Here is an 18,236-nt window from a genome sequence, read left to right on the forward strand (position 1 = left end):
TCTAAAATATCAAGTGGAAACAAATCCCACAAAGCCATTGCATCCTAGCTAGGTATAAAATGACGCTTTTATCTTTTTCTTGGCTGCTCCATTCGCCCTGGCAAACTTCATCTCGGAAGTAAACTGAATGGGAGTTACACAAATCTTTACATCATGAAGAGTGCCACCATCTGACACCATGAATGGGGGCCACATGGCTCCTTGACGGTCGCTCCCTGTGCCTGCAGAGGAACAAAATGTTGGTCAGAAGTGGATAAAGAACTAACTAGAACTACTGTAACACAGTAGGTTTTGGTTACCAGTGATCAATATCAATTTATTACTTCTCACGATGAAGCTTACCTGAAGCTTACCTGAAGCTTACATGGCAAAACAACATCAGCTAACTTTCCTAACACTGATTGTGTGACCTGCAGTCACCATTTGGTTGCTAATCACATCAGGTGACTGATGAAATAATCTTAAATTCCTATTAAAAAAAAATGACGATTTTATATTTTTATGTTTGCTAATGTAACTGCCTCTGCAATCATTAAATGCAACTAGCCTAATGTTAATTATGCTAGCTGGATAGTAGGCACGGCTAGTATAGATGTCAATAGCCTTAATTAGGTTACTCAGCACTCAAGTTCTTGAATATCATGGATGTTAATTGTCTACCTCGTCTTCCACATTTGAATAACACCAGTGCGCTAAAACATCCATCCATTATAAGATTGCTTTATTCGTAACTTGGGGCCACTGCCTACCGTGGTCAGTCCAGCGACCCATGCTGCAGGCGCTGGCAGTAGCAGCAGTCACTATGACTTGCCACCGCAGTATTAGCAGCTGCCACAAGATCCCTGATGCCAAAATTGTGTATAATTTCCATCTGTATAATATGGTGCTGTAGTACCAGCTGTTAGTGTGTAAAAATAGCTGTTGTTCTAATTGTACTGCTGATGAGAAGTAAACACTTATCTAAACATTGCATATTTTCTCATCGTGGTAGATTGAAAGAAAACAAACACGGTACTGGCGTCTGCTGCTGAACAACACTAGCTTGTACTGGGATCGGTTCTTATTTTTTTGTCACACTTATTCATATGACGGGGTTTGACAAAACATTCCTTACAAAAATCAGTAAAACCAGTCATAGTTCTGCTACGCCACGAACTACAGCCTTCGCAATGACCTTGACAAGAGATCAACTCCTCCCTCGATCTGATGAAGGCTTATCTGTTGCAGGACATTTGTATAGTATTCAATAAGCCACTTGCTCGTGGTATTAATGTTTTGGCTGATCAGCGTATATAGATATGTGCATCACAAGGATATTTTAAAATTGCGGTGTTGTACACAATGATCACAGTATGACTTTCTCACCAAATTATAGTACTCGGCTCTTTGCTGTGTTATTTGTGACAGCAAATGTGACTGTTGTGTTTTCTATGTTTCAGCTGCAATTGTTTGAAGCGCTGAAGACATTCAGCACAGCGTCATACAGAAGAAGCTCCACCTCTGGTGCAAGTGTTTTGACGGTGAGTAACAATACTGGTGATGTTTTGTGTGTTATTTTTAAGTTTCTGTATGCCAGTATGGTGCATACATATTTAGCAGTGTGATGAAATTGACAACAAAAATAGAATGTAGCCATCACTTATTTAACATTTTTTGTTTTAAAGGGTTTATTTTGATGAACTTGCCTGTAAACTTGCTTAAATCACGTTAGCTCACTTCAATCTCAAGAGGTTTTTTTTTTTTCTTTTTTTTCTGCACCTACAGTGAATTTTTTTGAAAATACAAACAGTGTGTTCCAGCATCCTGCCACAACCTCTGAGCGTTAGTGTGAGAAAGAGAAGACATGTTTTCTAAAGGTTGACTTGCTTATCCATGCTCTTCCTCATGGCATCTTGTGGGATTTGTGCTCTAACAATAGAAGCTCAGAGGAATCCGATGGAACTGTGGCGCGGTCTGATCTTTGTTATGTGACTTGTGGGCCCAGGAACATTTGTCTGCCTTCATCCCTCGATATGTGTGGGATGAACGGATCCTTCCCTGGAGAGTCCAAACTGTTTGCTCTCCATCTTCCTCTGCTCTATCCTTTTTTATCATTTTCCAACCTTCTTTTTTTCCCACATCCATTTAATCTCTATCACCTTCCTCTTTTCCTATTTCATTTGATTGTTCTTCCTCCCCTTCATCTCCATTCTCCTTCCACCTCCTGTTATTACACCTTCGATTGCTTGTTATCATGTGAATGTGAGCGCATGCAGAAACACATCTATACTAGCAAAATAATGAGCATGAGCATACTTAAAACTACGGGATGGATTGCCGTTAAATATATCGCGGACATCTGGAGTCCCCAGAGGATGAATCCATTTCACATTAGTGAATTTCCATTTCCATTATCAGGTTGACGTTTGTGATTCAGAGGGAAATACCTTGTTGGATGAATTGTCCAAGAATTTACTACATAAATCAAAGGGTCCCCAAAGGTGTATCTTATGCTGCTAACTCCCCAGACATTTATTATCGTCACAATTTTCCAACAGTAACCTGAAGGCAATATTCCGAATAAAACCCAATCAGAGTAAGTAATAACTTTGGATAGTTGTGGCGTATTCCGATCTTAGTTTCGTTAGTGATTAGACAGCAGAATCTGCAAGAAAACAATCAAAATATACACTAGGGGCATGACAGGTGGAATGCAAGGTGGAAACACGGTATGTAGGGATGCAAACTGAGCATGGATCATTACTCATTAGGTAGACTTTGCTCTGGAGATTGTAACCTGGAATATTAAGCAAGGTATCAAACATCTTATTTGAAGTATTGTCCCACGGTCAGAAATACTGTTGTCCATGTAAATGTAGCCAATCAGTACGTTAACATGATGCTAGAAAAATTTGGTAATTTGTTAAATATTGTGCCAGGCGAACTTAAATTGGACCTTTTAGAAATACATGTAAACATGCCTCTTTGACTCAAATTGTTCAAAGGTGGACCAGATAACACACTTCCAGAGATGAGCATACTCTTGTTGTTCTACACTGACACAAAGGCAGGGGTTCATAAATGCCCTAATCAAGTTACAACTTTTGGCTTTAAGCTTAAACCACCCAATAGCATGACAAAGCTGTTAGCGTAGCTGTAGAAATGCTAATGTATATTTTATTAACTCTTTGTTACGATCCTGACACAAAAATAGAAGCTTACCCCTGAAAATGTTGTTGCCTTTAACCAACAAATATTGTTGTGAAACTGGTTCAAAGAGGAAAAACCTTTAATGATCAATTGATTCTATGTCCAAAATGTGTGTCCTAAAACAATGCACACACACACACACACACACACACACACACACACACACACACACACACACACACACACACACACATTGAGCCAGTGACATTCCTGTGCACATTGGGTTTTTCCCCAGAGTCACTAGATCACTGTCGGATTAGCCCCCTATTTCCCTGCAGGCGGTTGGGGTGCCCCAAGTGTGTCTGTATTTTTCATTTTGTGTGTGTGTGTGTGTGTGTGCGTGTGTGCATGCATGCGCATCCACTGTCTCGTGAATGAAATAGCAGGGAACACAGTGATTAACAGTGAATGTGGTTGCTCCCAGCCCTGGCACAGTCATGGGGAAGTACTGAGCTGTGTAAGTACCTGCTTTATCCCACCAACCCCCCCAGTGAGAGGACAGGATAAAGACATGGAGATCACACCTGCGCCCCCACCCAGCCACCTTTTCTAACACACACACTCACATATCCACAGACTCATACATCTATGTATGACCCATGTTTCTTCTTTCTAAAGCTTCTGGTTACAACCATATCGGACGCGTGTGCGCCATCGTCCAAACATGACCCCTCGCTGCTGGAACGGAAGTGTTACACCACCTTAAACAGACAGATACTCAGATACAGACAGATCTGTGGTCAACTCTGTTCCGGCTGCCACTGGTCCTCGGATCCAGCCAGCAGACTTCAGATCACAGTGGCTGAATCTTTGGCTGGTCTTGTAGAGGCTGGCAGTGACTTTCAAGGAATGAGAATTTGAATCAAACAATTTCTGTGGCGAGGAACACAGAAATCCTGTAGGGACCCTTCATACCAAATAGTAAGTGGAGTAAGGTGAAGCTGGGTGGGATATGGAGGTGCACAGAGCCAATGGTGGCGCTTACTAACAGCTGGCCATTATTTAGTGACATAAAATTTAGAAACAATTATAATTAGCATCAGTTTTTTTTAGCTATTGATGGGTTTTATAGGAGTCTGTTAGGCTGTGATAGATGCTGGTAGACAGATGGTTCATCCAATCACCTGCTGAATATTTCCTAAAAGTGTGTCTGTGGAGGACTTCCTGATGGTTCTGTGTAACAAACTATCTGGCGTGTCAGGTTAATGTACAGCGAAGAATGATGGAAATGTCATAAGCATCAGATATTAGAGAAACAACATTATGCCGGTTGAAAAGTCAAATCGTTACAGGATCATTTCACAGTAATCTAGCAAATAGTACAGCGGCAGGGATGCTATTAGGAACCATCATCTTGGAATAAGGGTATAAGTTGACATATTTCAGTAGAATCAAGAAAGCTTTTGACCTGTCAACCCTTTCAGCATCAGAGTATCACCAAAGTTCATCCACTTTAGAATATAAATGTCAATATACCTGTAATACTGACATATCTGTGTCAGAATTAACTGATCAACCTGCACACAAGCATTGCATCTCTAAAGATACACTGTTTGTATGGCTCATGCACTTAAATATCCAAACCTCTCCTGGTTCCAGCCTTTCACCTGTTTAGTGTCATTTTTGTTCAAATAGAATACAACAATGATTTTTTTTTTTTTTTTGAACTGCTGGAGTTCCAGTCAATTATAAGTCACCTTCCCATTCTGTCAGCATCTGCTGGGCTGACTTCAGAAGGATTCCACCCTTTAGGTTTGGACCTTTTTTTTTCTGTCTTGAAAAAGCCAGTGAAGCTGTTGTAGCATCTGGTGCCGCGGCTGCTGAGGGAAAAAAAAAGGGTTACACCTGCAGGGAAATTAGTAAAGCAACAGCAGTTTTGAAATGTGAATGAAAGTTTCATTTAAACCATCATGTATTTATACCCGTGTGTTGAACTGGCCAAATGAAACGGTGAACTGCAGGTTATGTGACATGCTGAGTGCTGCTGTGTGCAGAAGCGCTGACAGTGACAGCGTTTAGTGGTGATACTGGGGCGCTGGAGGTCTCTCAAGTGTCACAGAGCGCTATAGCCACATAATTTGATATAGCTGCAGTGACGAGAATGAAAAAAAAAACCCCGAAAAAAACGGCAACCTATAATTATGCTGCCCGGGTTACTTCTCAGAGTAAGGTGTGTCAGTCTCATCCAATTGTACACACAACCTTCAAGCGTTTGTATATCAGGTCAATTCTATGAGGAACCAGATTTTGATCAACTTTCTCCCACTTGGATCTTCTTTCTTTAATAATAAAAAAAAAGACCTCGGGTCTGGCCTGATGACTTTTTTCTCTAAAGATTCATTTGCCAAACAATAATCACAAGAAGTGTTAGTCAAATGATCTCCCTCGCACAGAAACAGTGCTTAAAATTCACTCCACCCCCACCCCCTGTCAATCACTGACGGCTGCATCAGATCAGAGTTTTTTTTCCAAGCCAGGACTGAAGTTGGTGGAGATCAGTGGTGTCAGAATTCCCCCGGCCTCCCTCCATCCCCAGAAGGTCACTTTGCCGCAGGCTCTTTCTTTGGCTCTGAGGGTTGCAGGGAAGCTAATGTGGCCGACTAATGAGAGGAAGAAAGACAGGGAGAGGGCGAGAGAAAAAAGCAGCGAGCAGATTAACTTCAGATTTCGATTTAATCTGTCATCTAATGCCGAACTGTGTTGTACAGTTTGTGGCAGATTATTAATGATCTTTCGAAGTCACTGAGCAATAAAACATGTTCTCCCACTACTGCTGTTTGTGAGGCTTTTTTTGTCGACCCGTTTTCTCTCCTGAAAGTGGATCAAAACTGTTTATTTGCCCGTGTGTGTGTGTGTGTGTGCGCGCGCGTGTGTGTGTGTTGCTGCACCACTGTGTAGATTTTTATCCTCATCTTTGTGTGCCTGTGTTTGCACACGTTTCTCTCTGTCACTGGCTTTAATCATCTGTGCAGCAAGGCCATGGCAGCAGTGACCCACCCACGTTTATTCAGTGTATGAATCTCTTTCTGTATACTTGTGCTGCAGTCCTGTTGCACTGCTAATGACCCAGCAAAGCACCTTAATGACAAGGAACACACACTCCCTGCTGTTCTGCGAGCCACAACTAATAAGTTGGTCAGTCAAACATGGAAAGTATTGTAACCCCTTTAAAGAAATCAACGAGGAAACAGCAAAGCGGGAGATGCAACGAACCAATAAGATTTATCTAGAATGAAAAAGCTGCCTTCAATCAGATCTGTTTGTGTCTTTGATGGGCGGGGGGGGGGGGGAGTGTGGCGGTGCTCTGTTACACGAGAGAGAATAGTAGAACTGAATTTGTTTGTTTATCTTTTACTCCTAATTCCTCATTAAAACCAGTCAGAGGCAGCGGGAGCTCTTTGATAAGGAACAACTCAGTGTTTGCTTTACTTCTCTAAGCGCCGTCATCGGGTAGGCCTACTGTGTGAGTTGGCTGCAGACACCAGGATATCGTGTTGATTTACTTTATTTAAAATGTCTTTTTTTCTTAATGCCGCCATTATTTTGTTGCAAGCTGTTTACTCACTTGTAATCTGGTGAATCAGAACATTCAGCAGCTTTGTCTCAAACGGATTCTTGTCTTCTCCCATCTCTTACATGACTAACTGTTCACGTTACTGTCGCAATGCCAGGCATGTGTGCGAATAGGACGGCGTGTGTGTCCTGCAGCCCACGGTTTAACTCTGTGTGTGTGTACCAAGGACGGCATTATATTTAAAGACGAAGCTGTGGTCATTTCCCAGTGTTCCTACCCGGATGGCTTCCATCTAAAACAAAGATCGAGTTCAGCTCATTTTTCAACTCCACGTCCAAGCTTTAATAAAGCCAAAGTTTCGATGGGTCAGTAGAACGAAGGGTCTGCAGGGTGGAGGAGGAAGGAGGAGGTGGTGGGCACTAATTCCACGGTCGCTTGGTGTTGGTTTGGGAGCTCATTAGTGCCGTGTTGTACTGTCACACATACGCGTCAACTTGCTCAATCATACCAAGCAAAGACGCGTTTAAATCCAAAATTAGTTTCTGGCTACAAGCCCCCTCACGCCCAAATATCCAGAGGAGTCTGATTTATGGGTGCGCGGCCCAGAAAATACCACAGCCCTCCATCTCTGAGCCCCCGTGTTCAATGCTTGAAGATTGGTTTTTGTTTCCTTTTTTTGTGACTTTATTACTCTTGACTTTTACTTTCTACCGTCACCCCCCAATCTTTTTCTGTCGTTTGAACAATACCTTCCAGATTTCTCTCCTGATCAGGGTTGATCTGTCTCTCACCTTGTCTCCTAACTTTATTCAGTGTCACCTTTTAAGGAAGAATCAAACGAGAAACATTTACTTTAGTGTCAGCAACCAAAAGCAGCAGCAAAAACGTATTGATTACAAGAAAAAAAAAAGAAATCTGTGGAAAAAAGTTCTGAAATGTTGTTCTTTTTTCCTTGAGGAAAATACAGCATACTTTTCAACTCAATACCTTCTACCTACCTACCCGTTCTGAGGACTCAGAAGTATACATTATTTTCATTTTAAAGTGAATTTTTCTCAAATATCATCAGTTACTTTATTTACACACTCTTAAATGTCTTGAATTTATGAGCATTTACCCCCTGCATGATTTCTTGGTGCATTTCCATTTTAAGCATATTTGAAGTGAGCTGTATAAATGTCAACTCAAAACTGCACTGCATTAGCTATGATTCCATCAACTGGTATGGAGTTAGTAGTATAGGCTTTGAAATGCCACCAGTAGATGGCAGTATTCTAGGCAATGTTGCAAATAGTTGTGTTTGTACCAGACTAGAAGAAGAGTAGTCCATCAGCAAAAAGAGCCAGGTCTTTAGGAAGGACGTAGACTAAGTTTGGGAATAACTGGAGGATGTAAGCAGCAGTGTCGGAACTTATTCTCAGAGGTGTTTTTCATCTCCTGTTTTGAACATTTACTCTTTTTTTTTAAAACACCTTAATGTGCGTGAAAACTTTTTTTCCCCCTATTTTAAAAACAAAAAATTCAAATTTTGCAATTTCCATTAACCTTTACAGTATGTTATACTTCAAAATGTGCATCAAGTTTCACCAATAAAATTGGAACTCAACTAGTGGCTGTAGTATCTTGTTCTGTGTTTGCCTTCCCATCATTTTCTCTCACAAACTGGAGTTCTTTTTTAAAACTCAAGGAATTCCTTGCAGTAACCTTTACCAGTGAAATTGCTTATGCAACACGTACAGCATCTTATAAACAGAGAGCTGTAAAAACCTGTGGATGCTCCACTTCAAGCTTGTCAAATGTATATTAATAAGATGAGTTGAGATATTTCTCTCTCTCCCTCTGAACATGATGTGCAGTTCAAACCATGAAACAGCCTCTCATTTGGTCCTCGCTACTGTAACGGTGTGTACCTACAGTATCTCATTTCCCTGTACACCAGTACCCTCCGCACTCTCATTAAGGGGCCTGACTTTCCTCTAAATCCACCAGGGTTTGATCATTAGGACGTACGGGAGGAATCAATCCGGTGATTGAATTCACATCACATACACCTCCAGCTCTCATCAAATGACCTTGACTGCTGCCACTGCCAGCACTGCTTGATTTTAGATGAGAGGCTAAGTATGATAGTAGGATGTGTGATGTGCAGATGAAGTATAGCACTGCACATTAGCAGGTTGGAGGAGGTAAATTGAAGCAGGCTAATGAAAGTGCCATGGTGACTAATTTAAAGTTCAGCTCCCACGTACAGGTAATGAGAGTAAAGGCACACTTGAAGCAGCGCACAGGCCTGAGTCGTTGATTTGAGTTGTGTGTGTGCGTGTGTGTCTGTGTGTATGTAAGGACGTGAGGTAGTCTCAGAGCTGTTAGTTAAGCGGTGCAGTTCACAACACTCATGGTCCTGATGGTGATGTACCTCATCAGCGTGGCACTGCCTGTGTCAGCTCCCAGAATGCACCTCATCTCAAGACATATTGAATTACAAAGCAATGTAACATTTGCACATGTGCTGTCACCTCGCTGAATGAATACAGAGACAGAAAAACACACAGTCATGGTGCGATATTGCAGCGCGGCAGCTTTGTTAACATCCTAGTACTAGACAAGCTCTCCCCCTATACATATGCAGCAGATCTCAGGAAAGTGTCACCTGAATGTGGCTGCAATAATTTTTTTTATTATTTTTGTAGGAGAAGATGCAATATCCAGAGCCTGCAGTTGTGAGAATGCAAGTGCCTCAGAGATGAATGTGCTTGGACAAATGTCGCTGTTACACAACTGAAGAGTAATAGCCGCATTGAGGACCAACTCTGTGTGGTTTTTTTTTCTCCTCTGCTACTCTGCAAGAGATTGGGCAAAGTTTCAAAGCTTCTCTTATTGTGTTGGAAAGGAAGAGAAGAGAAAGTGTCCTCCCACATTCACATGGGAAATTCAGTTTGTTTCCTGGATTTGGCTTAAATGATTGCAGGAGTGGTTGACTGTTGAGTTCACTCCCTGCATCTCATGTTCATCGTCCCAAATCGTTCACTCACACATTTATATACTTTTACATCACAGCAGACTGTTACGTACACTGTATGAAAAGTATTTGTTTATTTTTACATGCACTCGTCCTATTAATTCACTTTTTAATCTATTTATCAGCACATTTTGGAGTGTATGATCCACGGTTCTGGAGCAGAGAACATGCATGCTGCAGCAAGATGTCAGGTTCGTTTTAACTAGGCTCATTAGCTTCAGAAGGCGGCACCGGTTAATTAAAATAATTCCCTGTTATCGTGGCTAGTTTGGTCAGCCAAATGATACCGGGGGACTGCTGTGCAGCACAGACTGCTCTTGCTCAGCGAACGGCGCTCCTCGACCACAGCTAGCACCTAATTAGCGCCGGAGAAGGAATATTTTACCGCAAATTAACATGCCTCGCTTCGGCCCGTGCTCTAATTGACGAGCCTCATCCGAGGGCCTGTGGAAGACTGCGGCTGTACTGCGCCTCAGCTCGGGAGCAGCAGAGGAACATGCATGGAATGTTTAACCATTTCATAATTAGAGAGAATCAAAAAGCTGCTTGTTTAGTGGCAGACTTAAGTTGATTTTTATAGGCGTTGTGTGCTCACCCAGTGGGCGGCCTCCCTGTCTTCTCCCATGACCCCTGCAGCTTTCATTCCAGTATGAAAGCAGGTTGGGGGTGTTACTCAGGTTAGAGGGCGACACTGGTAAATATCCTATAATCCATCTTTTCAGATCAAAATTCAAAGGTCCAGTCTAATGAAAGCTTTTGGACAAGACATAATCCAGAGTAATAGGAAGGCATCTGACAAACATTCCTCTCATCAAGTCGCTCTGTTGAATAACATTAAAACCCAAACAACCTTCAAAATGCATATTTAAAACCCTGGGGTAAGCTTTAGCACATGGCTACACCGGCAGGCTGCATTTTGAAGGAAAATTTAAACACACCAATATTTGATTGGAGCCTCTTGCTCGGTAGAGGGATAATTGCAGGCTGTCAAGATGATGCTGGGGATTAAGCTTGAGGAACAAGTTCACTGAGTTTCAGGTTCTCCTTAAAACACTTAACATGCTGATATGCACATGGAAAATTATCAGCTGCTGCACGCACAATGTAACACAAAGCAATTTACACCATGTAACCAGCAGCAACCCTGATTAATGGTAGGAATGTGGGTAGAAAGTGAAATAGTAACAATGTTTGATGAGAGATGGAGTTATGTCGGTAACATTGTTAAATTGAAAGATGAACTATTAAAAGGGAAAGAAGAATTTGTTGTTGAGATCACATGAGATTCAACATAAGAAATGTGAGACAAATTCAGTCCTCATTGAACTGTCTATGTAAACTAGCCTGTGTTGGTCTCTGCTTGACTGGACAAATTCAAGCTGAATTTTTGGAAGATATGTTAACAAGAATTGTTGGACCACTTATTTTCTGTGCAACATTTTCCTCTCATCCAGTAGAAAAGAGGAAATAATTGCACTGGTCAGTCACTCATTCATTTCTGCATATAGGATTGAAAGAATTAAGAGATTCATTTGGAAGAGAAAAAAATGTTCACAGATGTTTAGAACACCAAAGATCCTTTATGTCTTAATCCACAAATTTAGCTCTCTGGAAAAGAACTGTTGATCAATAATTTACCAGCGCTTTAATGAGCAGTAATAAACCACTTGTAAGGATAACTTTTGGGTTGCCAAGTTGGAAACCCAAAACTTATCAAACATTCTTTTTACTGTTTATGTATCTTTGTTGTCTTTTTGGCACGTTCTACAAAAAAGTGTATGCTCATCCATGGAGCTGGCATTCATGAGGGAAGTTATCCCAACTAGATGCGCGCTCACAGCATGCAAACTTCTGCCCAGCAGGCTACGTTTTTTGTATTTTCCTCTAAAACACCAACCAATAGACACACGCCGTTCATAACGTTACCTCCCCTGTATGATTCAAGTTCTGAAAACACTGAATTGTAATATCCAGTCATACAACTGATAGATTGCTTTACGCATGAAGACAGAAAAAATAACTTTATGGTGACACTAGTGATTTTTTTTTTTTTATGGGTCTTGTCAAAGTTCTGTCTGAGCCACAAGGGACTTCCTACAAATGTTTTATGCAGTGGTACTACTTTATATCCTTTACTGACAATCGAGTGGCCATATCGTCCAAGACATATTGTTGCAAATCCTTTCCATGAGAATTTATCATATTGTCAATATTGTGTAACTATAAATAGAGGTGCCAGTGTATTTTAATTCACTTTCTATCCCTTTTTGCAGTGCAAAAGTGGCCTCTAAAACCCAATATTGTACTTTAAGGGAAGATTGTCAAATGTGCCTGGAAGTACAGAACTGTTCTTGTCCCCATCTCCACTTTTGAGTGAATTTATTTGCAGATTATTTACATTTTAATTGATGAATCAATCAAATGAGTTATCTTTTGCTATTTGATGATGGTCAGGAGGATTGCATGCTTTTTTTTTAACCAATTCTCTGGAATTCATCCTGATGTGACTTCAGGCCAAAAAGCTGTTTTATTGTATTATTTTCATATCACAATTTACCAGAAAAACTGCAGAGAATTATTGTTCTGAAACAATATTGCCCCCTTCTAGTGACAGCTTTTCAAACGATCAAGAAGCCCCTGAACTTCAGGAAAATTTAACATGTGTAAAAGCACAGCAGTGCATCTTCCCCTCAAATACATTTATCAACTACTTATAACATTTACAACTGCAGTGGTGATGGCTTGTTAGGAAAGTGAGTTGGTTATTATTAATGAGTTGCTTCCTCTCAGGGTGGAGTATTTGCAGCCTCATTACTACTTCATTTCACATAGTGTGCAGCACACATTTCACTGTGTACAAGGTCTTGTCCAGATTAGAGGAGGTTCTGCTACTGTAATCACTTTATAAACCTGCAAACAAATATTCCCTGTGATGATATTTGTTGTATATCTGAGATAAATACTGTGACTAATATATGCTCTCTCTTCTCGTCTCTTGTTTCGCCGCCATGCTTTTTCTGCCTTTGGTCCCTCAGTACAGATCTCTAACAACATTGTCACATTTTAACATATTGGTTGTGAGGAGAGTGGGTTGGAGCGTTGTTTATTTCATCTGTGTGTTTGTATGGTGCTGTTTGTTCACGGCATGCAAATGTTGCAGTCAACAGTGCTAAAGCCCGAGTTGTGTATTTCAGAGACCCGCAGATCTTTTGATCAGGCCAGGGCTGCCTGCTGAGCCCCTCTGAAACCCCTACCGAAGCTTATTTGCAGCTGCATGCGCTCTGTGCTGCCGCTGAAGTAGTCAGGAGACGCACGGGAGCTCATACTGAGTGTGCTTTCACTCACACCTGCACAGTAACATTTCCCACATAGGAAGAGAAAAATGTCTTTGTCCACATTGTAATAATGAAAGCATGAAAGTGCACATGGCCTGCACACATCCCTCCATTCATATCGGCTTGACAAAACGTACTACGATGATACATGCGCATGCACGCACGCACGCACACACACACACACACACACACACACACACACACACACACACAAACACATACACACGTTTGAGCCCACTCACTGACACATGAAAGCAGACACAGAGACGAGCAGCCTCCGTGGACCTCGGGGAGCTCTAATGGCCTTGTAGAGTGCAGTCAGGGAGGGTGAGGGTGAAGAGCAGAGCAAGGTGAAGGTGCACAGCTCCACTTCCAGTTAAACACACACAAACACATGGACGTGTGCGCTTAGACAGTGTGTGAGGTACAGTATGCAGAAAGAGAGAGAGAGAGAGAGAGAGAGAGAGAGAGAACACAACTAACAAACATGCCACCACAAGCAGAATTCAGTGCACTTTCTCTCCCTCAAACACACACACACTGTATTGCTATAGTCAAACAGCCCTGTCCTGATGAAGCTGCTGTTTCTAAAAGGAGCTGAACATGAATTATGCAGGTTCGTCTTCACATGAGGGTTTTTTTCTCCTTCTCTGCCGCATTCCTCTAAGCCAGCTGTTTTCTATTTCTCCTCCAACTTCCCTTCACACTCTCTCTGTTAAACACTTCTCTATCTTTTTCTCTTTAAATCATATCCCCCTACAAAAACTGCCAGTCTTACTACTCCTGCTCCATCATACTATCCCCCCCCCCCCGCAGCCTCCTTACACTGCTGCTGTACCCATTAACCCTTCCTTTCTCTCCATCACCATCTCTTTGTATTTCTGGAGTGCTGAGCAGAGGAAGGGAAGAGGGCCAGTGCTGCTCCAGTGGTATCGGATTCTCATAAGCATGTGAAAGAAGAGAAGCGGAAGTCTTATGGTTTGTCATCGGTCCCCAAGGCTCAAGTTTCTCTTTCAAAAAAACAAAACAAAAACAACAACCTGTGACAATCATCTAGATTGATCCATGACCTTCCGATTGTTTTGTTTTTTGTTTTTTTTTTTAATGAAGGAGATGAGTGGGAGGGCGGGAGAAATGATAACTGCTTCTGCTCCGTATGTGTGGTTAACTGCTTTCCTCATTAGAAAAAAATACTTATAAAACACCCAGCAGCAATGCCTCAGTAATGTGCTTGTTACTGTGGACGACATGCTGAATGATAAGGACGTGTACACTGTGATTTGCTTGAACTAAAATATTCCATAAGAAAAGTGTTCACAGCGAGGTCTGTGGATAATCCAAAGTAAAGCTGCATTCATGCTTGTGCGTTAAGGTGTTACAGTAAAGCTATATAGCCTACATACTGAGCTCAAGGTGACGTGCATCGCTGCAGAAATGTGAACAGATGCAATGTGTGTCGACCCCAAGAAATGTGAGGGCGGCTTGTGTTTTCTCTCCTGCACATTTATGATGCCGAAGGAGATTGGTGAGAGTGAAAATAAAAAGTTGGAAGACTGTTGACAGGATTACCAAAAGTATAATTTATTTTAGCGTGACTTAGGTGAAAATATTAAGTTCTCATCACATTATGTCACTCAAATAAGAGTTAGTGCTTCCGGTCAAAGTGCCAAATTTTTGTCCTGTTTATCACATACTGACATTCTGAACTGTGTTACCATTAAAAAAAAAAATTGTTATATACTTTATGAAAAAAAAAACACAGTGGTTCTAAGCTGTCAAATATCTATCATGGTTCACATTATGTAAGCAAATAACATTACAGAGGGTTTGTCCCGTTACAATCCATTATAAGAGACATAACATTTTCTCATTTAATTCAAACTGCAACCCTTAATATGCAAAATAAGGAATCAAAAACTCATAATTTTTGCCATAAAACTTAAACAATTCTCTCTCTTCTTTTGCTTTGTCTGCGTCATGTTTGGATTGAAAACTGAACGTGCTGCTTCTATTCATTAAATCTAATGATAAACTTTCACTAACGTTGCTTGCACACAACTTTATTTTGTGCTGCAAATGCTGTTTTTTAATTATTTTTTTTTTACATTTTCCTTTTCCATCCATCCATCCATCCATCCATTTTCTTGAGCATATCCTGTGAAGGGTCACAGGGGGGCTGGAGCCTATCCCAGCTGCTGAGGCGGGGTTCACCCTGGACGGGTGCCAGTCCATCGCACGGCCAACACATACAGACAACCATTCACATTCACAGTCACACCTACGGTCAATTTAGAGTATCAATCAGCCTCGTCCCCTCTTGATGTCTTTGGACTGTGGGAAGAAGCTGGAGTACCAGAGAGAACCCACGCAGGTACAGGGAGAACATGGAGACTCCACACAGAAAGATCCCATGCCTGAGCCAGGGCTCGAACCCAGAATCTTCTTGCTGTGAGGCGACAGTGCCGACCACTGCACCACTGTGCTGCCTGTTTTCATTTTTCACATTTGAATATTACTTGACAGCCTGTCCGGTCTATGTATTGCTCAGTACATTCAAATTTAATCAATATTATGTTTTCAAAATTCCACATTTTTAAACTTCTGTTCATTTTAATCTTGTCCTCTTTTTTTTTTAACATAAAATAACCTTGGTGGAGGGTGATATCAGTTAAAAAGTATTTCATAGTACGAGCCAAATGACACCCTGAGCTCTACCGAGTAGAGGTCAGAGAAGGGACACCGCCACCACCCGGGGGGATCGGTCTGCCACCCGCTTAGACCCACCAGCTCCAGTCCAGAGAAAGAAGACACAAACAGTTGGTAGAGTCATTGATAGACGCTGGTGCTAATACAGAGGTCACTTATCTATTTAAACCATCATGTATGCGAACACAGTACAGTTTTGTATACTGATATATATGTCCAACTGTGGCCAAAAAAAATACACATAAATCACATGCACCAAATAAGAGGAACAAACAAAATAAGACTTCAAGCTGAAAAACCTCCAAAAATTAACCAAACAACAATTTCAATCCAAAGAAAATTCTGTTAGAAGCAATTGTAAGAAAAAAGTCGTGATGTGGAAATGAAATGACTGGTTGGCAACCACGTAGTAAAAAGTAATTCAAACCCATACCAGGGAGCAGAGGTGCAACTTCCCAGACAGCAGGAGGGTGAGAGCAGCTAAGTTTAGAGTCTTGATCATTATTAGCAGCGGAACAAAGACCTCAGAGACTCAAGGTGGAACTCTGGTACTAAGCAGAGGAGCAGTGACTTGCGACAAAAGCACAGTCCCCATAACTTGGCCAGTAACCATATAATCATTGGGGAAATAGATCGAAGAGAGACCAGAAGACAAGTTCCTGAAAGAGGAAGGAAATGTACATGTTGGCTACATATAGCGCCAAAAAGGGCCGCACAGTAAATATGAGCCCCATGATTCATCAAATCAAACATGGTGACAATTTATCAGGCCAGATGAAAGGAGGAAACCAGACTCCAAGAGCAACAGTGTGGTTTAGTGGTGTGAGTCATTTTGGGGAAAGATAATAATCTTCAGGAGGATACATTCATTATTGCGATTTTTTTTTTTGTCTTTTCATTGGCTTTGCTGAAAATACATTGATACTTTCCTAAAACTGAAAGAACTTGATAAACTTTAATTGTGCTGGCTTGAAGGTGGAGATCTCTGAAAGATCAGGGTGCTGCTGAATCCAGAGAGAAACAAGGTCACTTGACTCCTGAGTAGTTAGGTGGGGAGTTACCAGCGGCCTGGTCATCCGGGCCATTTTTATCCCGCTCTCAAAGCAGCTGCTTTGTCCTTGCAGGATCGATCTGAAGTGGCATTGTCGAGTTGGTTCTGCTGTGCCCCTGTCAGCAGGGAATCCAGGCGTTCCTAACAGGAGCACGTCACACGTCCCCCGTCCCCTTCAGGGTCTGGATCCACCCAGATCCAGAATATATGTGGTCTGGCCCAGCGCCACTTCAGCAGCAGCACACTTATGATGTGACCACAGTCGGTGGGCTGAGGCTGACTGTGTGTGACAGTGTGGGTTTGTATATATGTGTGTGGGTGTAGTCATGCAGCGGAGGTTTTTGACCTTGTTTTTACCTGCAGGATGACATAAGGCCCTCGCCTTGGGGAGCTTTCCCATCACTAGTCCCAACAAATAAGTTTACCCCTCTTAATCTTCAAGGGCGATATTTGAGTTTGGACAACATTTCCATTCTGTCAGTGCACCCAGGGTTATCATCTTTACAGCACCGAGGGCCTGTATAAGAACCATAAACAGAGACTCTCATCATGATCAGATTTTTGAGCTGTTTTTTTTAAGCAGGATGGGGGTGGGGGTGGGGGGTTAAAGAGATGAAAGACCAGTGAGTGATGGTTAAGATCTCTTCATTGTTAACCTCATGACATTGCGTTATCCTCCGCTGGAATACAGACCTGCCATTACCTCAGCTGACCCTCTGCTGGCCCAACGAAGCTTCAGCTCATATAATGCTATAACTCATGCTCGTCAGGGGAGACAAACTAGGTAGATCAGCAGTACTGGGGTACTTAAACTAAAACTTTTGTAACCTTTTGTCTCATTGCCCTCACATTCACCCCTCTGCTCTCCTCCCAGAGTAACCATGATGCCTGTTGCGCAATAGGACGTAATTTTTTTCCAGTTCTTGTTCGGACATCTTTTTTTGTTAATCGTGGGAGATTGAAAGGATTAAACTGGAGATTACGTATGGCGGGATTACACTGACCCCGATATCAGGAGGCCTCTGGGATGGGATGAGGGGGAGTTGAGGAGGGAGGGAACCCTGGGATGTGTCGTGATAGATGAGGGTGGATAAATGTTAAGATGGAGGGGGAGAGGTGTAAGGCCGGAGTTCGGAAGGGATTTGAGAGAGTTGTGTGAAGAATGGAAAAGATAGTGGTGGAAGGGAAAGAGAGATGAATGAAAGGACAGATGAGTGTAACACACACAGAAGGTGAAAGGATGAAGGAAGAAAAGTCTGACAAGGGAGAGAACACAAAAATGTTTTTGATGGCCATTGGAGAACAGACTTCTGCTGCTGACCTTGAGCTGTAAACAAGTAGTGATTGCTGTTTGTGTTATGATGTGGATGTGCAGGGAAGGAAAACCAGGAAAAAAAATTTCCTGGTGATGCACTGAATGCA

General features: G+C 41.9%; 1 long non-coding RNA gene across 1 annotated transcript in view; it reads left to right on the top strand.

The window, feature by feature from the left end:
• LOC147243771 (uncharacterized) overlaps window positions 1-16,982 on the top strand; it is a 136,190-nt gene extending 119,208 nt beyond the window's left edge. Inside the window, exons 2-3 of the long non-coding RNA XR_015110465.1 lie at window positions 1,440-1,520; window positions 16,888-16,982. This is a non-coding gene — a long non-coding RNA (uncharacterized LOC147243771). The remainder of the gene's footprint in view (window positions 1-1,439; window positions 1,521-16,887) is intronic.
• Window positions 16,983-18,236: the final 1,254 nt, after the last annotated feature.

The sequence above is a fragment of the Aulostomus chinensis genome, chromosome 19 (assembly GCF_037954235.1).
Source record: "Aulostomus chinensis isolate RoL2024-O1b breed Wild chromosome 19, RoL_Achi_v1.0, whole genome shotgun sequence".
NCBI classification, from domain to species: domain Eukaryota; kingdom Metazoa; phylum Chordata; class Actinopteri; order Syngnathiformes; family Aulostomidae; genus Aulostomus; species Aulostomus chinensis.